Source organism: Candoia aspera, chromosome 1 (assembly GCF_035149785.1).
Source record: "Candoia aspera isolate rCanAsp1 chromosome 1, rCanAsp1.hap2, whole genome shotgun sequence".
Lineage (NCBI taxonomy): Eukaryota > Metazoa > Chordata > Lepidosauria > Squamata > Boidae > Candoia > Candoia aspera.
The window spans coordinates 222,003,024-222,028,155 of record NC_086153.1 but is presented as its reverse complement, the minus strand read 5'-3'; the positions used below and the strand labels follow the sequence as shown (position 1 = coordinate 222,028,155).

General features: G+C 40.1%; 1 long non-coding RNA gene across 1 annotated transcript in view; it reads left to right on the top strand.

Moving 5' to 3' along the window:
- Nucleotides 1–369: 369 nt before the first annotated feature.
- LOC134487188 (uncharacterized) overlaps nt 370–25,132 on the top strand; it is a 732,234-nt gene continuing 707,471 nt past the window's right edge. Inside the window, exon 1 of the long non-coding RNA XR_010066834.1 lies at nt 370–509. This is a non-coding gene — a long non-coding RNA (uncharacterized LOC134487188). The remainder of the gene's footprint in view (nt 510–25,132) is intronic.

The following is a 25,132-nucleotide window of genomic DNA, read 5'->3' as shown; positions in this document are numbered from 1 at the left end:
AACTGTGATGCAAAGTTGATGAGATGAGCAAATTACCCAAAAGCTGCACCAAATGCTAGGAGTAAGAATGAGGGCATAAGGGTTTGAGGAGTGTATCGATCTCTACAGGCAAGAGGGAAGCTAACCCAGGAACACTTGGATGTTGTACTGACAGAGTAAGGACAAAAAGCTCTCATGTCCCTCTAAACATGGCATGAGTATGTCTTGCTAACCGTTCTTAAAGGACATGACCTTATCAGGCTGTCTTCATGTTATCCCAGGTGTCATTTGTCTCTAACTGTGGGCTCATCTAGAGAACCTCCTTGCTGCAACACTAAGATGGCTTGCTTACTGTTTTTTGAGAACACATCCCCAGCTCAGAAAAGCCTCATGTGGTGCAGAGTGGTAGGCGGCAGTATTGCAGCTAAAACTCCCCCCATGACCCAAGTTTGATTCCAGCAGAAGCTGGATTCTCGGGCAGCCGGCTCAGGTCGACTCAGCCTTCCATCCTTCCGGGGTCGGTAAAATGAGTATGCAGGTGACGACTTGGCAAGGCAATGGCAAACCACCCCATTATACTCTGCCAAGAAAAAGTCACGAAAGCGGCGTCCCCCCAAAGGGTCAGACATGACTCGGTGCTTTCACAGGGGACCTTTCACCTTTCACCCACAGCTGAGAACCTCAGTCTCGAGACTCACCTGCCGCTGAAGCCAGGTAAAATGATCCAGCCACAAACTAGTGTTTGCCATTGGAAAATAGGACAAGTCTTCTTCTGGGTGACTATTCTGAAGAGGGTTGGCAACCTGCAAGATTCCAATTGTCCCATTGCATGACTACCCCCTCCTATCTAGCCATGGGCTTTGTGACATTGGTCCTTTGGCTGCTGGAGGGAATCGAGCATTACCTGGCAGCCAGCTTATTTTTTTTTCCCCTAGTCAGGGGAATATTGACCTTTCTAGAAGATCTTCTGCAAGGCTGATATTCCCATTTCTGTTCCAAACATTATTTAAAGGACCAGCTGACTTTAAGGGGGGGAGGGGAGGTTGGGGAAAGAAGGGTAGCTAAGGGTTTTACCTCCCCAGACAAGTTCTCAGGACTGGAGGCAGGAGACTTCACTGGAGGAGGAATTACTTAATTCCTTCTGTAAATGGTTTATTAGGAGCCAGCAGAGGTTTCTTATAAAGGAATGGGAAAGATAATTTGCATTTATTTTTCCTTTCTTTTGCAAGCCCAGAGACACCTCCTGCATTACTCCTTTCTGTCCTCCAAACTGTTATATCAGAATGCAGAGGGGGCTGCAGCAGGAAGAGAAATTCATAAAGATTGCCTCCTAGTCCCTTCCTCTAGCCAAAGAGAATTGAGAGTCTCTTACACATCTGAGCCCAATCCAGAATTTTGGGTTGCCTTAGTTCACTCGTTCACATGGTATGACAAAATCATTCTGTGGTCACCTTACATCAGGAGTATATAATTTTGTTCAGACTAAAGTTCACACTTGGCCTTTGAATGATGGCCATGTTCTAGAAGGCAGGCAGAGTAAAAAAAAAAAAGCTATACTTGATTTTACTTAATTAGAATGTAATCAAAAGTGAATTAATTAGCTACAGTTAATATTATTGTTTCCATATATTTAATAATTTCCTTCTATCACATTAAAAAGTATAATACAGCATGTACAACCCCATTGCTTTAAGTTGTGCAACCTTACCATAAGACAAGCAATTACAATTTGTATTAGACAAGATCATTTATCTGAAGACCGTAAATGTTTGTACAATACTTCCTGAAGTATTCCTCCATCTTCATACCAACCCTGAAAGCTGATATATTACTCCTATTCTATAGCATCAACTTTCTAACTCCTGATGTTGATGAATCCCACATGTAGAATTCCAGAAGTACCATTTCAAAATGTATAAATGGGATTTGCAAGTTTATGTACCTTGTGATAACAAAATAAGATAACCACCTTTGAATATAAAAGACTAGAATATTTCTATTTAAGTTACTTATTTCCCTACAAGGCTCTTCATTTTTAAAACTTTTTTAATTTGAAAGGTCAAAAATATTTAATATGAAGGACCATTCTCATCCCCTCTCTGAGCTCCGCTGAATGAAAATGATCCATTATCAGAAACAATTTGCCACATGATACATTTGAATGCATCGACTGGTCCTCGTTGATCACACCAGAAGAGATGTTGCACAACCTGAGGCCTCAGGGACACATATGGTCCCCCCAAAGTCTTGGATGGTCTGCCCCAGAGCCTGTGAAAAGGTGGTATCAAATTAGAAGGGGAAAATTACTAAATAAAGATAGCAATTGCATTCATGTTTACATACTGGTATTTGTATGTATTACATTAAATCCTTTCAACAAGGTTCTGATCTGTCAGTCCTTTGAGGTAGGTCAGACCAGGAAACAGACTCTACAAGTTTAACCGGACCTCTCCTTTATTGAGAAAGGCTCTGGGAACAGACTCTTGGAAGCCTGGCTGGGTTTTCTCTTCCCTTCTTCTCATACCCCAGAGAGTTACAGTAGAACCATTCCAAGTTCCTTCCTAATGTTTTCCTTGTTTCCCAGGCTTAAAACATGTTTGTGTACTGGTTGTTGAAACCACCTCTGCACAGTTTCTCCATGGCCATCTCTGCAGCACTCTACACAATTCTCTCTATTCCTTGGAATGTGGCCCCAGGCATTCCAGTCGCAAATTAAGTCTGCACCTCTGTAGTTGAACATAGTGAGTGATTCCCCCCTCTTCCAATACTATTAGAAAAATTTAAGTCATTAAATGGAATTGAATGGTACTGGATTTAGGTTGTACCAAAGAATCATGCCTTTTTATAATACATAACGAGGTTATGGATTTAATTGTTACAAGCGTAATAAGGGTCTCCAGTTTAGATGGTCTTAAAAGAATAGATACTTCATTGTGTCTTTACGTGGCCACCCTAGAGCTTTATACTTTCATAATTCTATGTGAATGCTAGTGAGAAGGAAGTGAGAAGGATTTGGTACAGTGGAGACCTGTAAACAGCTCAAGATCAGAGCACAAGGGATGCTTTATGTTTGGCTTTCATTCCTTACATTAAGTGATGTACCAGAAAAAAAAATCTGTAAGAAATTCTTTATAAAAGATCAGATGCCATTCTAGATCATAACACTCTATGAGCCACAATAATAAAATAAGATTTGAAATTTCCTTGAGACTGAGAAGAAAGAAGATTGGACTACCAGAAAGCCACCTGCCTAAAGACGTGGAGGAAAAAAATGTTTTCCCGGGTGGCCAAAACTGACTTTATGTAAAACACAACAAGCCAATCTTCAAGTAATGCAAAATTAGAAGGATTTTTTTCCTCTTGTTATTTCTTTATCTTAATCAAGTTAATGTGGGAAACAAGGCTGCAAATGCATTTCCTCTGTGATATGCAGTGACCTTTTGCTGATTTGGAGTTGAAGAGAGAGAGAGAGAGGGAGAGAGAGAGAGAGAGGTATTTCATACCAGACTCTGAAGATAGCATGTCTTTAGTCATTTTAATGGTCCAATCCATTTGGGTGGGAAGGGTGGTGAATAGTTTGGCAGGGAAACACATACTGAGGGTGGAACTGCTATGAGCTTTGAAAAAGGAAGGTGATGTAGTTCATCCTGTGGTCTCTTTGTAGTTCAGGTAAGTTTATAAGCCCAATCTTCTTCCAGCATATTGAATGAGAATGATCAGATCTATTGTAATGCCAGAGAAATGTTCAGCACAGTACTACTAGAAAGCACTAAGCATCTCATAACACATTAACAATGATAGTTAAGCTTCTTCTCTTTTCATAATTAAAACAGAAAGGTGACCTTTTCATGTTTGAAACTAGGAAAGATGAACAAAGTGCTGTTTATGAGGATATATACTTAGATTTCCTTTTACACTGTATCACAATAGAGCGGAGCATAATAATATACAAGTATGGGATACAGTTAATCAGGGATAGCTAATCAACATGAAAAGTAACATTATGAAAAAAAACTTACCACAATCTATCACTCCCAACCAAGCTGAAATTTCATTTTTCAGTGATGTTTACTGACATTCTGAGATCTTCTCATGGAAAAAAACCTGACATGGTTATGATTGAGTATGCAAGAGCTCCTTTACAAGCTGCTCTTTTAAATCACCCTCTGAATTGATCCAATAGGTCAAAGAGGTTAAAACCTTAATTTAGAATCAACCATTTTTCACTAACAATGCACTTCACTGATAGTTATACCATATTACAGGCTTTGTAGTCTTAGAGCTGAGTAAAGAGTAAAGAGGTTGCTATTCTTTGGCTACCAGTCCAGAGAATCCTGAGAGAAAGCATGGGACATGTAATACAGTTCAGTTAGAAGGTTTTTGAGATCCAGTGATTTGTTCCTCAGCCAGATAAAGGAGGCCTCAATGCAATCTTTTCACTGCTTGTGAAACACAGTTTTTAAGAAATGTGAATGATGCTTTTTTTCCCCTTCGATCATTCTTGATACGGGACTTCATGCTGGAATTCAGGTAGTAGAAGTTTCCAGCTCAGATGGAAGTGTTCATGCATACATAAAGGTTCCCTTTCACAAACAATCACACTAAAATCATGGAGAACCCCTCTTCAGGTATGTCTTCCACTTGACTTTGAGAAAGGAAGGGCTGTTCCCCAATCCACATGGATTGGATAGAACCTTAATGTTTAAGCAGGACTATTGAACTGGAGGTTCAGTTAAAGGAAAAGAAGAAGAAGGGGGAAAAAAAAAAACCCACACACACCCCAGCATTGATCTGGGTATGTTGAAGCACCTGTAGCAAACTTATTACTGGCCCCATCTGCCAGGTCATCATGGCTAGGCTGAATTTCTACAGGGTAGGCTGGGGAATTAAAGAGAGATCTGGATACACCATGCTCTTAAAAAGTCTATGCAAAAGACAGCCATCCTAAACTATAATGTTTTAAGAAATATTAGTAGGGTTTTTTTTCTTTCCTAAAGAAAACCTTATATCCTAAGGCGTTCTTATTTAACTGTGTTTGAAAAAGAGATGGGATGTGTCCATCTTGTATTAGCAGCCCCAAAAGAGGGAGATGGTTTTTCAAAAGCAGCAGCATCCCACAAGATGTCTCATCCCAAAGAGAGATACTCAGCATAACACCAGTTAGCATCAGCAATCAGAAAACCTACCAGCAACCTACACATTCTTTTAACAACACTTGATTAAGCATGCCATCTGCAGTCTCCCAAATCCCTAATTTAATCTAACCACACAAATTCAATACCAATTTTGGCCAATTTGAGGGAATTTAGTAAACAACTGAGCATGAAACAAACACAAATGTGTCAGAGATAGGAAACTGCCTTGAGGCGGATAAACTTGGTCCACAAATCACTCATTGTGCTGTTGTCACTTCTAATTATTTACTTGGTAGGTTGTCGCCTCCCAACCAATGAGAGCAGCAAAAGAGATTATTAGTTAAAATTTTATATATTACATTTTAGCTGACTCTTCACTGAAAGTAATCCCAACGCTGATTCCTTTTCCTAGATCAGCTATGAGGAGCGTGGGAAAAAAAATGGCCAGACCTCTATCACTCAAAAACTTCTCCTGAAAAAGTTGGATTTGCAAGCAAGATTTGATTTGGGATGAAAAGAAATTCATCTTTCTCTCACTTTCCACCCCGACTCAGATCTAATAAATAGAATAGTTATAGCAATTAGCACCCCAAGGAGAAGCAAGTTGATAGCTGCATTTTGTCAACATATAGTCACAACTAACAGTGCCCTAATCTCTTTTTGCACAGAATCTCCTGGCCCTGTTGATGAAATCGCTTGATTTCAGGGATTGGGCAAAGCTTCCAAGGCAAGTTTCCACTGAATCATTGCATCTAAGCAGTTTCAAACTGAATTAGAGATCTGCTGCGAAGAGAGTGGGTTCTGTCCTGCTTCTGGAGTTGTTATAGACAATGGACAATGTTGCAACTTCGTTTTCTTCATATGGAGAACAATGAGGTAGAGTTGAGGGTGTGATGGGCTCTCTGGTGTTGACATGAGCAGCTAATCAATCAGTTCAATGCCTCACTCTATTCTCAGCTTATCAGAGCTATTTTGGGGGAGCAAAGCTAACAGTGCTTTGGCCTACATTCACTTTAATTCTCTGCTTCTTTAATGTGCACAAGCCTTAACTTTGGTGTCTCTTGTGCTGATGGAATGGGACACTTTGATATTGGTCTTGCCAACCCAACTGGGAATTCAACCCACTGTTAGCATTCTGAACAGGGGCTGGGGACTGAAGAATCTACTACACATTTTTGGAGCTCTTTTAAATTCTGTATGATTGAGATAGGTTTACATCTCTCCACAATGAGTGAATGAGTGACAGACTAACATGAGCGTTCACCAAACATCAACTGCTTTCAACAATAAGGTACGGCAAGGCTACGAAGGCTATTTTCTCTGTGTTAGCTGTTCTCTCTGTGGCCTGCTTAGCTTTATAGCATCACATTGCAGTGGACTAGCCTGCTTCGGCTGCCTCTGCTATCCAATAAGATTAGCCTGTTACCAGCAAACCATAAACCTGGAGTCCTGCCTAGAAGTTTCAACAATATGCCCTACCCAGCCTGGCATCCCACTAGCCAGTAAAAGGGGAAGTTATTGGCTATTTTTCAGAACGTGGCTCCTTGAAAAAGGAAGTGGAAAAAACAAGAGCAATCTTTTTTACATATTTTTAAAGTCTTTATGTTGACATTTTCCTGTATTAGTTCAGCAGAACTTAAGTTCTTTTCTAGATAATATAGAGGTGGTCCTCTTTGCTTCTATCTCTGTTTGAAAGAGGTAAGGGGGGAACATTTGGAAAAAAATATTGTGGCAAAACTTTTAAAGGCATTTGTGTGGAATTTGGCGAGTTTAGTGGTCTCCAAAGGAGTTACTGTCCCTGCTATTTTTGTCCCTTCTCCCCCGCCCCAATGAAGCAGCAGTAGCTATAGGCATCTTGAAACTTCATATTATAGTCTATAGAATGAATCTCCCTCTCTCTCTCTCTTTCTCTCTCTCTCTCTCTCTCCCCTCTCCGTCCCCTCAGCTGAATCTTGAAATGTCTCAAACTGAATTAGTTTGTCCTCTTCCGATCTCAAGGGCAACATTAATAGCCAATATAAACCTAAACCATGATTATTACTTTTTTTATTATTTCCTAAAGCAAATAACAATCCAGTCAATAAAGTACTCCTCTGACTCAGTGTTTTCAATATAATTCAGAACTATCATTTGAGATTTAAAATAAAAAACATGCTCCCAGTTCTAAACTAGAAAATGAGTCATGAAATAAGCCAAGACTACACCTAACTCAACATCTTGCAGCCTCAGACACAACCCTGTTCAAACGTTTCAGTGGGCCACATGTCCCCACCCACTCTATTTCCTTACTCCTCTTCTCATGTGGAATGTAATCCCCACCAATTCCTTTCTTGTAGTTTTTACATCCCATTCATCCTTTTAGCTATCCTGTAGCACCATTTTAGGTTTTAGTTATTCTTCGGCTGTGTCCTTGATGGTTTCTCCAGCAGCATCCATGGCAAACAATGATTATGCCAAAATAATGATATACATACAATGACATCACCATGCATAAAACCACATTATTTTCCTGTGTTAGGTTGTTTCATGCATCACACACAGATCATCATTTGCTCCCCTTTGTTCCCCTGCAGATCCCCATGGAGTTTTCTTTCTCCTTCTACTTCCTATAGATGTCTTTTTTTAATTGGGTTGTATCAGAAAGCTCCATATACAGTAACCCCGATTTCATTAGATACTCCCATGTGGTTTGTATTGGTTTCTTATTCAGCATAGAATAGCTCTCTCATTTTAAGAAAACTTCTTGCTTTTGAGTGTTTCCATCAATAGGATCATGCCCAGGTTTTGCCTTGATTTATTGAAATTGATTTCTCTAAATTCCAGGCACGGATGTGATAATGCTCAGAAGCTTTCAATTCCTCAGTATCATGAGTCCTAGAGCAGCAATTTCTTCTGCCCAAGATCTTCACTACTTTCACTTCTTCCCTATTGGTGAGGATCAAGTCTAGGATAGCAGATCCTCTTGTTTTTTTCTTCTGCCTAGATGAAACCATTAGCAAAGGAAGTCCATGTTTAACATTTGGGAGTGGGATTCAAGGCTCGGCATGGATGAGGAAAGGTTTTTAGGAGAGTTGGAGGATGATTCATTTGCTTCCTTGATTTTAATTGTAATGTGCCTGTATTAGGGCTCATATTATAGCCTCTATGTGCTTCCTAGTGCAAAATGGGAGGAAATGGTGTCCCTGCTTTTCTACCAAAGCAAAATCATGTTCCAGGTCTTTGGGGCTTGGGAACCCATATAGCTAAGGGGTGGCAGGTTATTCACTTTGAGGGCAGAGTCATACATAGGGTCATCTGCATTAACCATCCCAAATCTATGCCTAACAACATTATTTAGATCAAAATAGTCCTATTAAACAATAGAAGATTGGAAACTAGCTAAACTACTGAAACCACTCAGATGTGTACTAGTAGATCCTGATCTACCACCCACAATTTTTTGGACAATTCATTATTACTATTACTATTATTATTTTATCCATGTGTGTGTGTGCGCATGTGTGTAGTCAACTCAAGGTACCAAACATGCCTAAAACTCCTGCCTCCTATTTTCCCCACAACAACAACCCTGTGAGGTGAGTTGGGCTATTTTTTTTTTTTATCCTGCCTTTATTATTTTTATAAATAACTCAAGGTGGGGAACATACCTAATACTCCTTCCTCCTCCTGTTTTCCCCACAACAGCAACCCTGTGAGGTGAGTTGGGCTGAGAGAGAGGGACTGGTCCAAGGTCACCCAGCCAGCTTTCATGCCTAAGGCAGGACTAGAACTCATAGACTCCTGGTTTCTAGCTTGGTGCAAAACAGTTGGTAGTTTGTAATAGCCGGACTTTTGCTTTTAAAATTAAAATATTTACTTCAGAAATAGATAGAATGGAACTCTAAAACCAGAGGAAACTCCACAACACAATTTAAAAATAGGTGTACAGAATTCTGCAGAGTCAAACATAAAAGAAAACCGACTGTAACCCATATTTATTCATTCATTCATTCATTCATTCATTCATTTGTAACAACCCATTTGTAAAACAGTCCATACATGTGTTAACTACAAGATTCTGGTAGACCATTTCCAATTTTATTTCCAAAATCAAAAAGCCAGAGGCTTTACTGCCCTCAAGAATATATTGTCTGAGAATATCAATATTAAATATTATCATAAAGGAGAAAACAAACAAACAAGCAAGGGTCAAAAAATCATGCTGTAAAAAAAGTCCATGATTTCAATAGGTGAACCTCCCCAGATTACTTAATGGGATGGTGGTAGGGATAAGAGACAGGATCCAAGCAATATAGTACTTTAAATATAACAACCAGCACAATGAGTATCTGCAAGGAGAGGGCAAGAGGAGCAATTGATGAAACATCATGATGTTATGAGGCAAAACTTGCAATATACATACCTGCATCAGACATCAGGGTGCACATATATATGGGAGGGATTTGAATCATGATGTTGTAACACACATGTCATCATGTTAACATCAAACCTCAGTTTGATGCAGTTGTCTGTGACCATTGGGTTATATTTCACCTAGAAACAAATTAGTACCTTAGCACAGACATAATATGGTATCTTGTAGATTTTCCTGAGATCAATCCAATAGTATCTTACACAAATTTCAAAAGCTCTACAACTTACAGTGAATTAATAACTTTATTTGAAGATAAGGATAAAATTTGATTAAAGTTAAATATTTTAAATGTTGATACACTAGAAAGAACTCATTTCTAATTTACACCTCTCTTGGACATTATAAGCAGTTTCCTCTTGGGTATTTTCAGACAATAAGAGATTATTAGACAGTAATTAACAAATCAGGATGGAAAGAGAAGAGACCTAATTTTTGTAGCATAAGAAAAAGAAAATATGCATAGAAAGGAGAGCTTTGCTGAATCCCCAAATGAGGGATTTGCTGCTCTTTTAAAATAGAAGCAAATAATAAACCTTGGTAATCATGGAGGATAAAAGTCAGTTTTATCACAGCTATGGTGAAAGGTATTTATGAAGTAGATAATTTATTTTCTTCTTACCACCATGGAAATTGAGTGGTGCATCGTCATAACTGCAAGTGCTTTTATTACTATGGAGAGCTGATCTAGAATCATTTATTGTACCTCACACTGATAAACTTTTCCCCCCATGATTCATATTGCGAGATATGATTTCTCTGATGGATAATGGAGTCTGCTGATCAGAGATAATCAGTATATTTCTGGAGAGTTCCAACATCTAGAAAGCTAGGGGATACATTGTAACAATTGTTGCTCCCCTCAATCATAGAATCAGAGAATGTATGAGATGGCAAAAGTATAGATCATAATGTCCAAATCCCTGTTCACTGCAAGGATCCACGAAACTGTCCAAAACAGATGACCACCTAGTCCCCATTTGAAAAGTTTCAGTGAGGTGGTCTAGGCAGGCAGTTCCTTAGTTTAACAGCTTTTACAAACAGGACATTTCTGGTAATAATCTAAATCCTTTTTTTAATATCAACTAGCTCTTATCCTTCCTCCATTTCAATACACCTTTCCACATGACAACCGTTTAGATATTTTGTAAACTGCAATCATATAGTTTTGCCTTTTGCAAATGAAACATGCCAAGTTCCTTTAACAACTTCTCACATTGCTTCATCTCTAGATTCAGCTTGCACTTATTATCCTGTTGTGATTCAGCTTTTTCATGGCCCTTTTAAAGGGCAGAGCTCAGAACTAGAACTGTACTTGAAGTGTACAGGTAGTCCTCACTTAAAAACCACAATTGGGACCAGAATTTTGGTTGCTACGCAAAGTGGTCATTAAGCAAATCCAACCCGATTTTACAACCTTTTTCACAGCAGTCATTAAGCAAATCACTGCAGGCATTTAAGTCGTTAAGTGCATCATGAAGTTCCCCATTTATTCTGCTTGCCAGAAGCTGGCCAGGAAGGTCGAAAATGGCGATCATGTGACCATGCTATGGTTGTAAGTGTGAGGACTGGCCATAAGTTGTTTTTTCCAGCACCATTGTAAGTCTGAACCATCATTAAATGAATGGTTGTTAAGTGATGACTACCTGTAATCTAACCAGTGTAGAGTACAATGAAACAATTACCTCCTGTGAGCTGGAAACAGTTATTTCAGCACAACCCAGATTGCATTGCTAATGGTTGCAATTTTAGCAGGCTTGCTAGTGGTGGTTCACTAGGACACTGACCTTGTCATGCACACTAGTTCAAAGTCCTGTACCTGTGCCTTTAATTCTTTTTCCCATCCAGATATAGGATCTTCTACTTCTTGCTACAGAGCCTCATCCTGGTGGGTTTGTACCAAAGTTCAAACTCACTGAGAACCTTTGGAATTGTGAATTTTGTCTGGTATGTATTAGCCAATCCGCCTAACTTGCTGTCATCTTCTCCTATTCCACCTTCTAGGTAATTTATGAAACACTGAACAGTGCTGGGCTGAGGACTGCGGCCTGGGAGATTTGATTTGGTGCTTCCCTCCCTGACAACGCAAAACTATTTACTAGCACCTTTGTGTGCTCACTTGTACTCTAAATTCAGCTCCATTAAAAGGCAAGATTAACTGCTCCTCATTAAGGCAGCCACAAAAGTCTCCCTGCAGTTCCTTCCGCTCCATATAAAATCAAAGACTCAATTAGTTAATTGCACAGTGTGTGGCAATACAGATTAAAATGGCAGAGTCTGTCTTAGCCCTCTCTGGGGTCTCCCCTTCTGTTTATTCGCAGATGCAGGCTGGGTATATATATATTTTAAAAAGGTAATAGGTAAGATTTATAACTTTGAAGACTACATGGCTGAATCTATGCCTATAAAATTTTAATCTTGGATCAGTTCACAGAATGTGCAAGCTTTAGCACAAAGGTGAAGACATTCCAGAATTTGTATGGAGCTGAATAGGAAACAGGGAGGGGTGAAATAAACTGAAGGAAAATTGTTTAAAGTAAGTTGTTGCCATTTTGTTGAAAATAATTGGGTTCTACCTGCAACTAACAAATACACATACACAAAGACAGAAAAAACTCAAAGTAATTGCACAAACTTCATTCTGCCAAAGGCATTTTGGAAAATTCCTTTATCAGATTATTGATAATCTGGTCAGCTTTTGATGCTTGGCGTCTGCCTGGACTAGTCTCTGCAGTTTTCTTGGCAAGGATTTTCAGAAGTGGTTTGCCCTTGCCTGCTTCCTAGGGCTGAGAGAGAGTGACTGGCCCAAGGTCACCCAGCTGGCTTTGTGCCTAAGGCAGGCCTAGAACTCACGGTCTCCTGGTTTCTAGCCTGGTACCTTCACCACCACACCAAACTGGCCCTCTGTTATAAATAGTAACAGTGCTGTAATGTGCACTCATCCTGAATTAAATAATTAGTTAAAATTATGTTCTGTAACTTCTATAATATTCATAAAAGTCTTGAGATAATCCCAAGAATTTCTACTGAGTATGTGCTTCTGCCCTATATGTAATGAAGTCTCCTGTTAGAGCAGGCAAAACCCCATCCGACTGTAGATGTTCGGTTTAATATTTTGAGATCAAGCAGGCCTCATCTCATAATTATTCTAGCAAATGTTCCTCTTCAACATTAAGTGCAAAAAAAATTGTTGTTGTTGTTGCTGCTTATACTCTTTGTTACTAAAGCTATATTGTTTAAACTGTCCATTCCACCATGCCTCACACTTGTTTTATCCTATAAAGGCTCTTGGTAAGACACACATTTGCAAATAGAACCCCAACAGCCAGATTTGTAGACTTCACCTCCCAGAATTTTCAGCAATGGCTCTGCTGGCTGGAGAATTCTGGGAATTGAAGTCTACAGATTTGCAGGCTAGGAAAAAATGCTCTAGAATAAGGGGATAATTAATATATATCACAAACTGTTTATTAACTCTTGCTGAATCTTATTTAAATCCACTTTGTTGACTATTTCAGTCACATCAATATTTATTTTTTAATGTACTACTTCCATGTAGTGTACAAAAATGCAGGGTTTTGACAATAAACTAAGTGTCACTATCAGGCAGGTCCAAAATAATGGTCAGTTAATTGTAACTGAGTCATGCGATTGGTCCTTTATTGAGATCATCTAAGATATTCTGCATTCCATGCCTTTCAAAGTTCAACATTCTTCTCTCCAAACGTTTTTGGGCTGTTTCCATTTTAATTGCTTTTTGGATCTTCCTTGTAGAGTTATTGGCTTCAAAGGCAGTGAGTCTACTGTTTTGATAGTTTGGATGGTTTAATGCGTTACCTTATGTCATGTTCATCGTTCCAATGGTTTGAATACATCGTAACGTTTCACATGTCACTCTCCTGTTCCGTGTCTGTCATTTGCGGGGAGGGGAATTTCAGCCGTGCCAGGCTGTAATCTCCTTGTTGTTCTGCAGGAATGTATGTTTGGGTTATGACATGTCTTCAAGGTTACTTTCCCAGGCCGATGTGTGACGGTTGCCAACACCTGGGAGGGGGTGGTTGCTATGGTGGGGCGAGGGGCGGGATTGGGTTTGAAGCGAGGGTATTTAGTTTGTATTTGGCGCGCTTTTGCTCATTCTCAGCTTTCTTCGTACTTTGCATACTATTCATTCAATAAATTAGTTTTCTCTAGTAATTACTGATGAGACTCCTTTTATTGGAATAGGCAATCATTACACCTTATTCTGTTTACCTGGTGTATAGTGTCCACTGTGTTTCTCCTGTGTATATGTTCTTACACAGTGACATGGGAAACTAATAGATGGTCACCTTGTTGCAGGTCCTTTGGTGTGCTGAACGCTATCTTGTTCAGGCATTTTTGTATTGTATCTTATTTACTGTTGATTAACTGATCATATAGAAAGAAAGAATACATAGAGGAAAAGGGCAGATGTCTACAGTTAACTGACCGTTATTTTGTACTTGCCCGATGAAGACAATGAGTTTATTGTTGAAATGCTGCATTTTTGTAAAATATACTTGTACTGTATCACCAAAAGAGTGATTGAAAATAGTCAGCTAATTTAAATAAGGTTAATAACATTTTGTTCTTTATCGACTCTTGCTTCCTTTACTGTGTTCAGAAATCACCCAGCCCATAATGACTTGACAACCTTATGAACTGAGAGCATAAGAAGTTTGATTCCAGTTCAGAATATAAATGAAATCCAACAAAAGTACCAACAATATTTAGCCTTGCATATTTACCTAGTTCTTACTGAGAGAAAATGGGCCTTTCTTTAGGCCTGGATTTTTGTGCACTTGGGTGAGGTTTCATCACTGCCTTGTATCGCACAAGTGATAGTAGAATACCAATTCCAAAATAAAGGGGTCTGGAAACCCTATTGCAGGACAGGGGCTGCAGCCCCCTTCCAAAGTTGGGAGAGGTGTGTTCAGGGACGCATGAGAGGGTTCTCCATCTTTCATGCATATCTAGAGAACAATGGGGTTCCAGATCTGGGCTGAGAAAAATGTGTTTCCTGATCTATTGAAAAGCTTATACTGTATTAATGTGATATAATTCTGAATTGACCTAGAGATGCTCACTGAGCCAGACTTCTTTAAGTTATCTTCCAAATATGCTGGACTGCAATTCCCATAACTAGCATGGGATTTAGGAGTTTTGAAATCCACCACTCAGGAGAAGCCCAGGTTGGGCAAGGCTCCACTAAACTGTATTCTACATCAGAAGTCTGAAGCTTATGAAAATACAGTAATTACGGTTCAACTCCACCTAAAGACTTTGGCAGTGGGCATTTAGGCAGTCAAACAGATAAACTGAGGGCAGGAATTCTAAAGCACTTACTGCTCATGAAGAATGAATGAACAATGAGCAAAGGGAAGTCCCTTCTCCCTGTGCCATAGAGACATTATGAGCAGGGAAAATGGCAATTAAATAACTAATTTAATTTCTAATGCTCTTATTAAGCATGCATTCCAATGTATTGGGTTTTAATTATTAACAATGTCTATGGGATAAGATTGAGGTTTCATGCTTTATTAATTTATTTCCTCCCATGCTCCAACTTCATCATTTGTATTCCCAGTCTTACTGCGTAAATAACAGGTTCGCTTTTGCAAATGCACAGAGGTTGTACTAACCTATATAACTATTATAATAACAATCATACACAAGCTGGACAGTATATAAACAGAGAGCAAGGCCCACTCCCTGTTCACACTGAAGATGTTGCCTAGCCGGGCAATGAAACGTCTGCAAGAAAACAACAAGGCTCAGAGAACACCAAGGACTCCACAATCATCCACTGACAAACCTAGTCATATTTTCACATGGCCTCATGGACATTAGGCTTAGAGGTATGTTTTTTATTTGCTGCTTTTTTTGCCAATTGCTGCAAATGGATCATGTGTCTTTCATTTCAAGCAAAGAATTAAATATCTGTTCATAAGATACTTATGAATGGTATCCATCTTCTTTTCTCTGTTAATCATTCTACTATGTAATGGTACCTGTAAATTACCATGTGATGCCCAGTAATCCTCAGTATGCTGCATATGCTTGGGAAAGTACAAGTCCATCAAACTTTAATTCCATTCAAGGATTGAAGGTTATACTTTACAGGTTACAAACTGAGTCCTCCCAACATTGATCCCATCTATTTCTGTCAGCCTTACCAGGTGGACCAGACAGGAAACATGACCAGATGAGCTAATTCTACTTTACTGCAAGGCTACATTAACAGAATCTTGCAAGTCTGAGAGTACAAGTCCCATCTTCTTTACACCCCGAGAAACCAGGGAGGGCCTCTTCTGAGCCTCTTGCCCCGCCCACTATCCAGCTGAGGACCATGCTGTCTCTTATCTGACCGTTCCCTAGGCAGCATCTCTGGGCCCAGTCTCCCAAGGTCATTCCCACATACCATTACAACTTGCCATTCACAAAAGTGTTCTGCATTTCTGGTACACAGCTGTAACGCCATTGCTATATAACTCGACTGCACCACCTGTTTTGGACCAAGGGCTGCACTTTGAGTTTGAGTGGCACAGTTGGATCATAGCCTAAAAGGTAGGTATAGCTAAGCCAAGCTGAAAAAATAGCTGAAGCCAAAGTAGAAAGGAAATTGGACTGAATTGAATTTAACCAATATAGTATGATTATTTCCCATGTGTTCAGCAGTTTTTGCTTCTATCGTGTTGTAACTTGCACCTGCCCTGTGGAACATCATCCCCTCCTGGAGATCAGATTGGCACAAACCCTATTGGTTTTTCATAAGGCCTTGAAGACATGGGTGTGTTCCTGGCTTGGGAGTTAGATAATCAGTTGGAGCCCATGACATGGTTATGTTAATTGTGGTTTGTTTGTTTTACCTTGGCTGCCAGTTACATATTTCATTTTGTTGTTGGTTGTGTTTTAACTGCCCAGAGTGACCATGGCATGATGGGCAGCCATATACATTGAAATAAATAAATAAACCATTAGCATTTTGATGGGTTCTGAGAGCCACAGGCACATCTCTGCATTTGAATGTATGTGTCCAAAGAGAAATACCATTTCTCTTCCCCACCACCACCACCACCCACAAACAAACTATTCTCTTTCTGGCTAAGGAACATTATGCAAAGCACAGAAAAACAGTGAGAAAACAGGCAAAAATAAATTAAAGAAATGAGATTAAGAAGAAAAAAAGGGCATCTAACTAAATCTAGTTTATACCAATACCATTCATTACACCTCTCTCTATCTCTACATCCAGGCAAACCTTGCTTGCTTCTATTAAGTTCAAATGCATTGCCTTTTCTTTTAATTTCTCACCTCTCTCTTTTCTGATGACCTCATCAGTTAAATCCAACCACCACTTCCCCTTCTCTCAGCTCATTCTTCTTTCACATATTTGTTGTGCGGTTTGATCCTCAATTGCTCTACATGAGCGAACCACTTGTAACACTTCGGTGGGATGTCTTAATCTGAATATCAAGGGTGTTGGATACATCATCCCCAGCCACCAAGTTCTTTCATTTCTGGTGCAGAGCATAGGAGAGGTATCCAACTTTCTCTAGTCTGCTTCCATTGTGTACATAAAAGGGTTCAAGCTGGAATCAGCAATTCCCACTCCCTTTGGGACTGTCCATAATCACTACTCACAGTATTCTCTGGAAAGTTCTGTGCTTTTAGTTCTGTAGATAGCATAGATAGTTGATATTAATTTCTCTGCCCTTTTATCTCCTGTCTGTTGTTCATGTCTCTCTCCTTGCTCTTGTCTGCCTTTTGCCCCATTTTTGCCAGTTAACTGTTTTTGATGTTTGGATGTTTCATACATAAACACCAAGCTATGGTGTGCGTACTTGCTCTGATCTGAATATAGGGATTGACTGGGAGTGCGCAGGATGCAAAGAGAACTGAAAATTACTCATGGGAATTTTCCAAAAAGGGAAAATAGTCTGTTTCACCCAAACTGTTTTTAAATCAGACTAGGGGAAGGTGAAGATTGTCAGCATATTTATTGTACCCAAACAGTGGGATGATCAGCTTACAGTTGGGGTATGTAAAAGATGCAGATATTTAAGGTCTTATTTGCAAAAAACAAAAAAATTAAGTGTGGGGGGGGCTGCAATTCTACATTTGCTTACCTGAGACTTTGTAGTAGGATCTCATTTGTGTGTGTGTGTGCCCTTGTGTGGCGCAGAGTGGTAGGTGGCCGTATTGCAACTGAAACTCCCCACGACCCAAGTTGGATCCCGGTGGAAGCTGGACTCTCTCTCGGGTAGCCGGCTCAGGTCGACTCAGCCTTCCATCCTTCCGAGGGTGGTAGAGTGAGGACCCAGCTTGCTGGGGAAGGTGACAACTGGGGAAGGCAATGGCAAACCACCCCTCTCTATAGTCTGCCAAGGAAATGTCACAAAAGTGGCATCCCCACAAACGGTCAGACATGACTCGGTGCTTGCACAGGGGACCTTTCATCTTTTTTCATCTCGCCTTCCAGTCACTCCTGACTCCTGGTGACTGCCTGGACCAGTCCCTGCAGTTTTCTTGGCAAGATTTCAGAAGTGGTTTGCCATTGCCTGCTTCCTAGGGCTGAGAGAAAGAGACTGGCCCAAGGCCACCCAGCTCTCTTCATTCCCAAGGTGGAAGTAGAACAGTCTCCTGGGTACTAGGCTGGCACCCTAGGCACTACACCGAACTGGCTCTCAGGGTCTCATTTAGTCTCATCATAAAGAAAAGTACACGAGTAACCATTCTTCAGAAAAACAATTTCTGTCAAACTCCCATTCCTATTAGTGGAAAATCTTCTGTTACGTTTTGTCATAATCCACCGCCCGGTGTGAATATATTTTCTTATCCTTTCTCTGTGGCACTTCTGCCAGAATGCTGTGATTCTTTGTTTTGTTTTTTTACTCTCTTTCACTACAGAACCTAATTTGCAGCTCTGTCTGTGCATGAAATCTCTAATCAGACAGCTTACTACTTTAAAGAAGAATGATGAGGACAAATGCAGGTTGTGGCTCAGCTTCTGCATTAATTGGAAGTGCTTGTAAGGGGTGTAGTGTTACTTTCGCCTCTTTGTCACACATGTGGTGGAATAACCCGGGTTCGACCTTCAGCTACGTTATTAACTACTCTTGCTGATGTGGATGTTGATCCTTTGCAATGCCCTTGCATTAAAATAGATTTGAAACCAGCCTTCCGCTATAGTTGGATTTGTAGCATCAAATCCCTATTCTTACTTTAGGGCAAGAATTGACAACTTTCCCGAGGCAGAAGGCTCAGTGTGACCTTTGAGTGGTGTGCCAGTGGCCACATTCAAAGAAAGAGGCAGGGCCAGAACAAAGAAGCAGCAGGAGAAAGATGGTGATTAAAGCTGATTTGATTTAAAATGTAATTTAATACAACTAAGTGCATTTTGATTACTTCAGTATATTTAATACAATATTCTTTGTTAAGGCTGGGCATGCTTTGAAAATTCTCCAGGAAAGGTTCAGTATTAGGTTTCAAAATGTGCTGGAGGATGAGCCTGACACCTTTTAAAAGCAGTTGATTTTTTCTTCAGACTTCTGTGGTTCCTTTGCATCAGTTCATTAAAGCAGACATGTCTTTTAACACATTGTCATCATGTTCAGCCCCACATTCCATACTAGTGATACTTTTCTCTTTCTCTTATGTTAAAAATTGCAACTTGACAGCAACTTTGAATGGGGCTCTGGGGGCTGCACCAAAATATTGCGGGGACCACATGCAAACCTAGGTTATGGCTGCCAGGGTATGGCTACATAAACCCAGTTCACTGCTAGTTGGCAGCAGTGAGGTTCAGAATATTTAAACCCTTTGCAGCTGTCTAGTGGTCATTCATATTTTGCTGTCAGATCTGATTGCCTGTCCTAGAATTTCACGGTGGCATCTCTGCTTTAGGAGAAAACTAATCTGAAATTTGACCCCATGACTAATCAAAAACATTTCCTATTTCTGTGTACAAGCCATTGATACTTACTGCTAATGTAGCATGTTCATTCATTAATCATATTAATGCCTTCAAATTACATTATACTCTTCAGTCCATGTGTTTTATCATCAACAGCATGAAGTAGATTAGGGTGGAAAAATATAGTTGTCCCCCTGCTATCCAACAAAAATGATGGCAGATTGAAGATTTGAAAGGGCACCTCTCCAACTTGACTTCAGAGCATGCTACAGTTTCCTTGTGATTTGTTTCCAAGAATTTCCAGTCTCAGAATCCACTGAGATTCCATAGAGCAAATCGGAAAAGTCATTTACTATTCTGCAATTATTAGGTGTATATCATGTACAATGCCACCTTGCAACTCTTGAGTGTACAAGACATGATTATAGGGCTTTATGGAATTGATATCTTCATATATACTAATCATTGGCAAAAGCATGGCAACCATATTCAACATACACCTTACACGTGGCTTAGTGAGGCTGACAGCCCTGTAAGATAGAAATGAAACATGAAAACAGCTTTAGTTAAATGTTAAATAACTTTTTTTTTACTTTTAAAATGTATCCAAGAACTATTTTATTTCAAATTCTAATAAAAAATAATTGTGAACAGCATAGATATCCATGGGGCAAGGTGGTGTCAAAATGTGCATCCACATCATTACAATACACATCTTATGATTTGGGTGTCATGGTGCCTAGAGGAGGACACCTCTAACGAACACCCTTGTTGAATGTTAGCTTTAGTGTAATCCTTAGCTCTTCATCTCAAACAGTATGGTATGAATACATAAGGTTCATGCAGAGCTTTAGAACATACCAACATTTGGGGCAAATTTACACTTTTTGATTGCTCCATCACCACTACGGGCCATCCACTGCTTCCTGAGCACAGGAAAGATGATGTCATCTTTCACCCACTCCCACCCCACTGCAAGTGACTCCCCCATTTTTTCCCTTGTAGGCCCTTCCAAGTGGATGGCTTGCAAACTTCCTTCTGATCTAGTGACTGCACCAACTCCAGTTGGATGCAGTGCCTGGCACACCCCTCCCCTCCAGCATCTGGTTACTGCCCGGTGCTGCCATTTGTTGTAAACCACCCAGAGTCCCTCTGGTGGGAAGAGATGGACGGTGACAAATTTGATAAATAAATAAAATAAATAAAATTTCATCCTGGGCTGCTGCTATGTTTTCTGCCAGTCAGCAAGTGCTACTTTAGTAAAATCTTGTGGCTGATCCAGTGATATCCCATTAAGTCAATGAACTATCCTTTCCCCTTGATTTCCTACCCCGTTTGGAAGCACATCACTCTATTCAACTCTTACCTCTTTCAGTGGGCACCCTTTTGGTTCCTGCCCAGGCTGGGTGAAGGATACTCCCCTTGCTTTCTTACCTGCTCACAGGACAGCAAAGGTTCCCTTCCTTTCCTTTTCCCCCTAAATCTTTCAGTTAGTACATAGGTATGTTGGTGTGTGACTACAGTGTTTCAGTGAGCGCTGCTTTTACTTCTATGAAGCTGAACTATCAGTTCTTCCTTGCTACAAGTTTCCACGGGCCCACAGGAGAATGTATGACTGTAGGAATAAGATGTTCCCTTTGCTTTCATTATTACAGCATCAAAGCAACAAAAGGTACAGGAGAAACAAAGGGTCTGCCTCAGTTAAAGGCAAGAACCTGGGAAGATGATGTGCAGGCATCTACGTGTGCAAGCATCCTGCATGCAAACATCTGGGAAAGCAAAGGAAAAGATTGAAGAAAGGAAAAGGAAAAGGTAGACATTATTGACTCAACTACACAGGGGTCAGACAGCGAGGCTTGCCTTCCCTGCAGAGATGGGAAGGGCAAGAAGCAGAAGAATAAGAGGTCTGGGGCTGTGGAAACCATAATCTGGACTAAACACTGAGTCAGCCCCATTGTCAAACTGCTGCAATCTGAGCTGGAATATTTAAAGTATTAATATACTTTATCAATAGCTGAGAACTACATGAGAAAAAAAGCAGCTTAGGCTGCCATGTAGAATTGCCCTTGCTGTTTAAGCTGTTTCTTTCCTGTGCTCATGGCAGCTTAAATCTAAACCAGCTAAATAATGAGAAAGACAGACCAACAGACTTTGGCCACAGCTCCCAAGGTATTCTAACTCTATTACAGGCTATAATCTCTCCTACTGGACAATTCCCCTGCTGCAATGCCCTCCCATCTTTCTGTACCAGGAAACCAATGGCCATTCACTTCCCTTCCTGTGGGCAGGTCTTCCTAGGCGTATATACTTTGTGTGTGTGTGGGGGGGGGGCGAGAGAGATTGGGAGAAGCACCAATGTTTTGTAGTGATTAAGGTGCTGGATTAGGAGTGGGAAGTTCCAGGTTCTAGTCCTTCCTTTGGCACAGAAGCCAGCTGGGTGACTTTGGTCCAGTCACTCTCTCTTAGCCTACAGTGGAAGTCAGAAAATGTCTATTTATTAACCAGCACTGGACCAGCATGATAAGTTACAGTCCATAATCTTCAGTGAAGTGGCCTTCATCCTGCAGTAGATATATTTGGGTTGAGATAGAACAATAGATGGATAGACAGACAGACATTTATACATATCATACATATACAGTCACACACACATAGATAAAATATATACATACAGAGTTAAAGTTTTAAAATGTACATATATGTAGGCACAACAACCAGCTGAACAAAAAAAAAAAAAAGATTTCTTGCCAGCCATTTTGCATTCTAATAATTTATATACTTTTTTTTCCACCATTTCTAAATCAGCACAAAGGCTAAGAGCTTTTTCTAGTATTTAAGAGGTCCTTGGCTCAAAACCTAGCAGAAGCATTATACTGTATATTAAAAAAAAACACCTATTTTCTTTCCTTCATCTAGTTAGCTTTTCCTAGCTAGCTGAGGCTTTCTTTTAAAAAAAAAAAAGTGCTACCATTTCATTGTTTCTCCAGTTACATGAGGTAAAGGAGTTTGATTTCTTAAAGTGACTAGAAAATTATGAGATGATGGAATTCTGCACATATTTTTTTTTAAAAAAAACAACCCTCAGCTAGCTAAATGAAGGGGAAAAATTAGTAAGTAAAAAACCTACTTCTGCTGGGTTTTGAATCAGCAGCCTCTTACAAATTAGGCAAAACTCTTAGCCCATGTGCTGTTTTAATGCTAATGGTAAAGGCGCATTCTTAAAAGCTTTTAGATCAGAACAACTATTGGCTCGGTTGAGGAGGCATCCCTTCACCCGAGAAGTAGCCAGTGAACTGTTGCAGTTAGCCTGTAAGGAAATCAAGCGCTCCAGCCCAAATGGACAAGAGCACTGAAGGCACTTGAACCACAGCAGGAAAACCCATCTGGTGGCCAAAGATGCCATGGGAGGGAGGGAGGAAAAGACTGGTCTCATCCATTTCCATCTTCAAAAGTGTTCCTGGCAATGGGGCATCTAGACAATGCAGATAGATTCCCTTGTATTCTTCAATAACACTTGCAAAAAGCATTTGGGGAATTATATATTGCAGAGTTGGAGAAGCAGCAGCAACTGCAGGGGGTGATTCACAGAATCACAGAACACAGGGTTGGGAGGGACCTTGGAGGTCTTCTAGTCCAACCCCCTGCCCAAGGCAGGGATCCTCAGACCATCTCGGACAAGTGGTTGTCCCACCTTTTCTTGAAAACCTCCAGTGATGGAGCACCACAACCCTGGGAGGCCAGCTGTTCCACGGCTTCATAGTTCTCACTGTCAGGAAATTCCTTCTTATTTCCAGGTTGGATCTCCTTCTGATGAGCTTCCATACATTGCTTCTTGACCTACCTGCAGGCAAGAAGGCAGATGCAGTGTCACAATGCAAACTCTGCCCTTTTTGTAAGGGCATGCAACGTATATGCACTGTGATGGAATGTGTCCCTGAAAAGGGTGTGTGTGTGTGTGATGTGATGGATTTTGGAACTGAGGAAGGAGGGGGCATATTCCATCACATCACACACCCCTTTCAGGGACACATTCCATCACATGCACATACAAAAGGGAAGCTTGCATTGTGACATCATATCCTCTTTCCTGTTTTGAACCCCCTCTTCCCACAGATTCTGCTATGAAGATCCTCACTAAATAGGATGAAGGCTGAACTTTAGACCACTTCACCTATTACACCATTTTACTGTCCTATTTCTGTCACCCTGCCCTCCATAGTTTGTCCATGGTTTCCAGAAAGAACATGAAGTCAACCATCCATTTTTTCTCTTCCATCATAGAAGGGGAATCTCAAATTCTGTTTTTTGTCTGTTTTTCAGCCTGTTTGTCTGTAGCACATAGTTGATACTAGAGAAGTACAAAGTTCCTATTATTGGAACTGTTACTCAAAAAGCAAGTGCAGCTTTTCTTACCTCAGCATGACCTGGTTAATGTGTCAAAAATTCATTAATATTTCTTTCACAAATACAGCAATCATGTGAATTTTGAGATACATCTCAACTTTCTAGGTCAATCTTCTTTCCTATTATTTTCTGAGGTGACCAAAATTTGATGTTATTTTGATTTATTAAGCCTATATAATGCTTCAACACTATTACAATGACGACAATGATGATGATGATGATGATGATGGTGATTTTAAACCCCTCTATGTTATTCTTACCAGGGAAATTAATTGAGAGATTAAATAAGCTGAGATTAAATAACATATATATTTTTGATCTCTTATCAATTTGAGTTCTGGTCTATATGCCAAAGTAATAGGATCCAGGAAAGGGAACAGTCAGATTGATTGATTTATAGAGAAGTGAATTGTCACTGTTTGGGGAGTTTTTCACAGGGGAATGATTGAATCAGGATCAAATACCAGGACCAGTCCAAAGATATTTTGCTGCTCAAGGCAAAGGACAAAATAGCTCTCCCTAATTCCATCCTCAGAATCTGATTGAGCTTGACTGGCAGTCAAATTTTGCTGGTACAGTAAGCATCTTATCTTTGCTGACAATACTAGGCTAAACAGGGGTGCCCGATATGCTTTCTGGAAAACAGACCTTTATCCTCTGACAAGATATTGGTCATGGCAGAAGACTCTGAGGGGGAGGCAAATGACAAAAGCAGCATTGATGCATGCTCCACCCCTTTTGTACATGTATTGTGACACTGCACACATGTATAACATGGGCAGATCTTGTATGGCAATGACACAATGCTGCTTTCTTCATTTTGATGAAAGCATCAGATCCTGCACTCATCTCTACCACAGCTCCTTCCTCTCAATATTTATTTACTTATTTATTTGATTTCTATAGCCGCCCTTCTCAGCAAGTGACTCAGAGCAGCTTACAATACCACTGCACTTGCTGTTTGAGGTGGCTGCCTCCCTCTGCCCAGTGTCAATGCCTTCCTGTTTTTGCCACCATATTCTTTTTTGGAGTGATTTGACTTGTGGAAACACTTAGAGGTCTTTCTGTTTCCTAACTGTTCCTATCTGTATCTTGATGATCTTCATTACTGTTCATAGTGTGCTTTCCCTTATTGCTGCAAAAATGCCTGTGGATTTGTTTCTTCATATGTCAGCTTTTTGTCTGAAGTAAAATGATAAAATCAAGACAGTATGTCAAGCAGTTCAATATACAATAATTGAAAATAAATTAACCTGAACACCTCTCAGT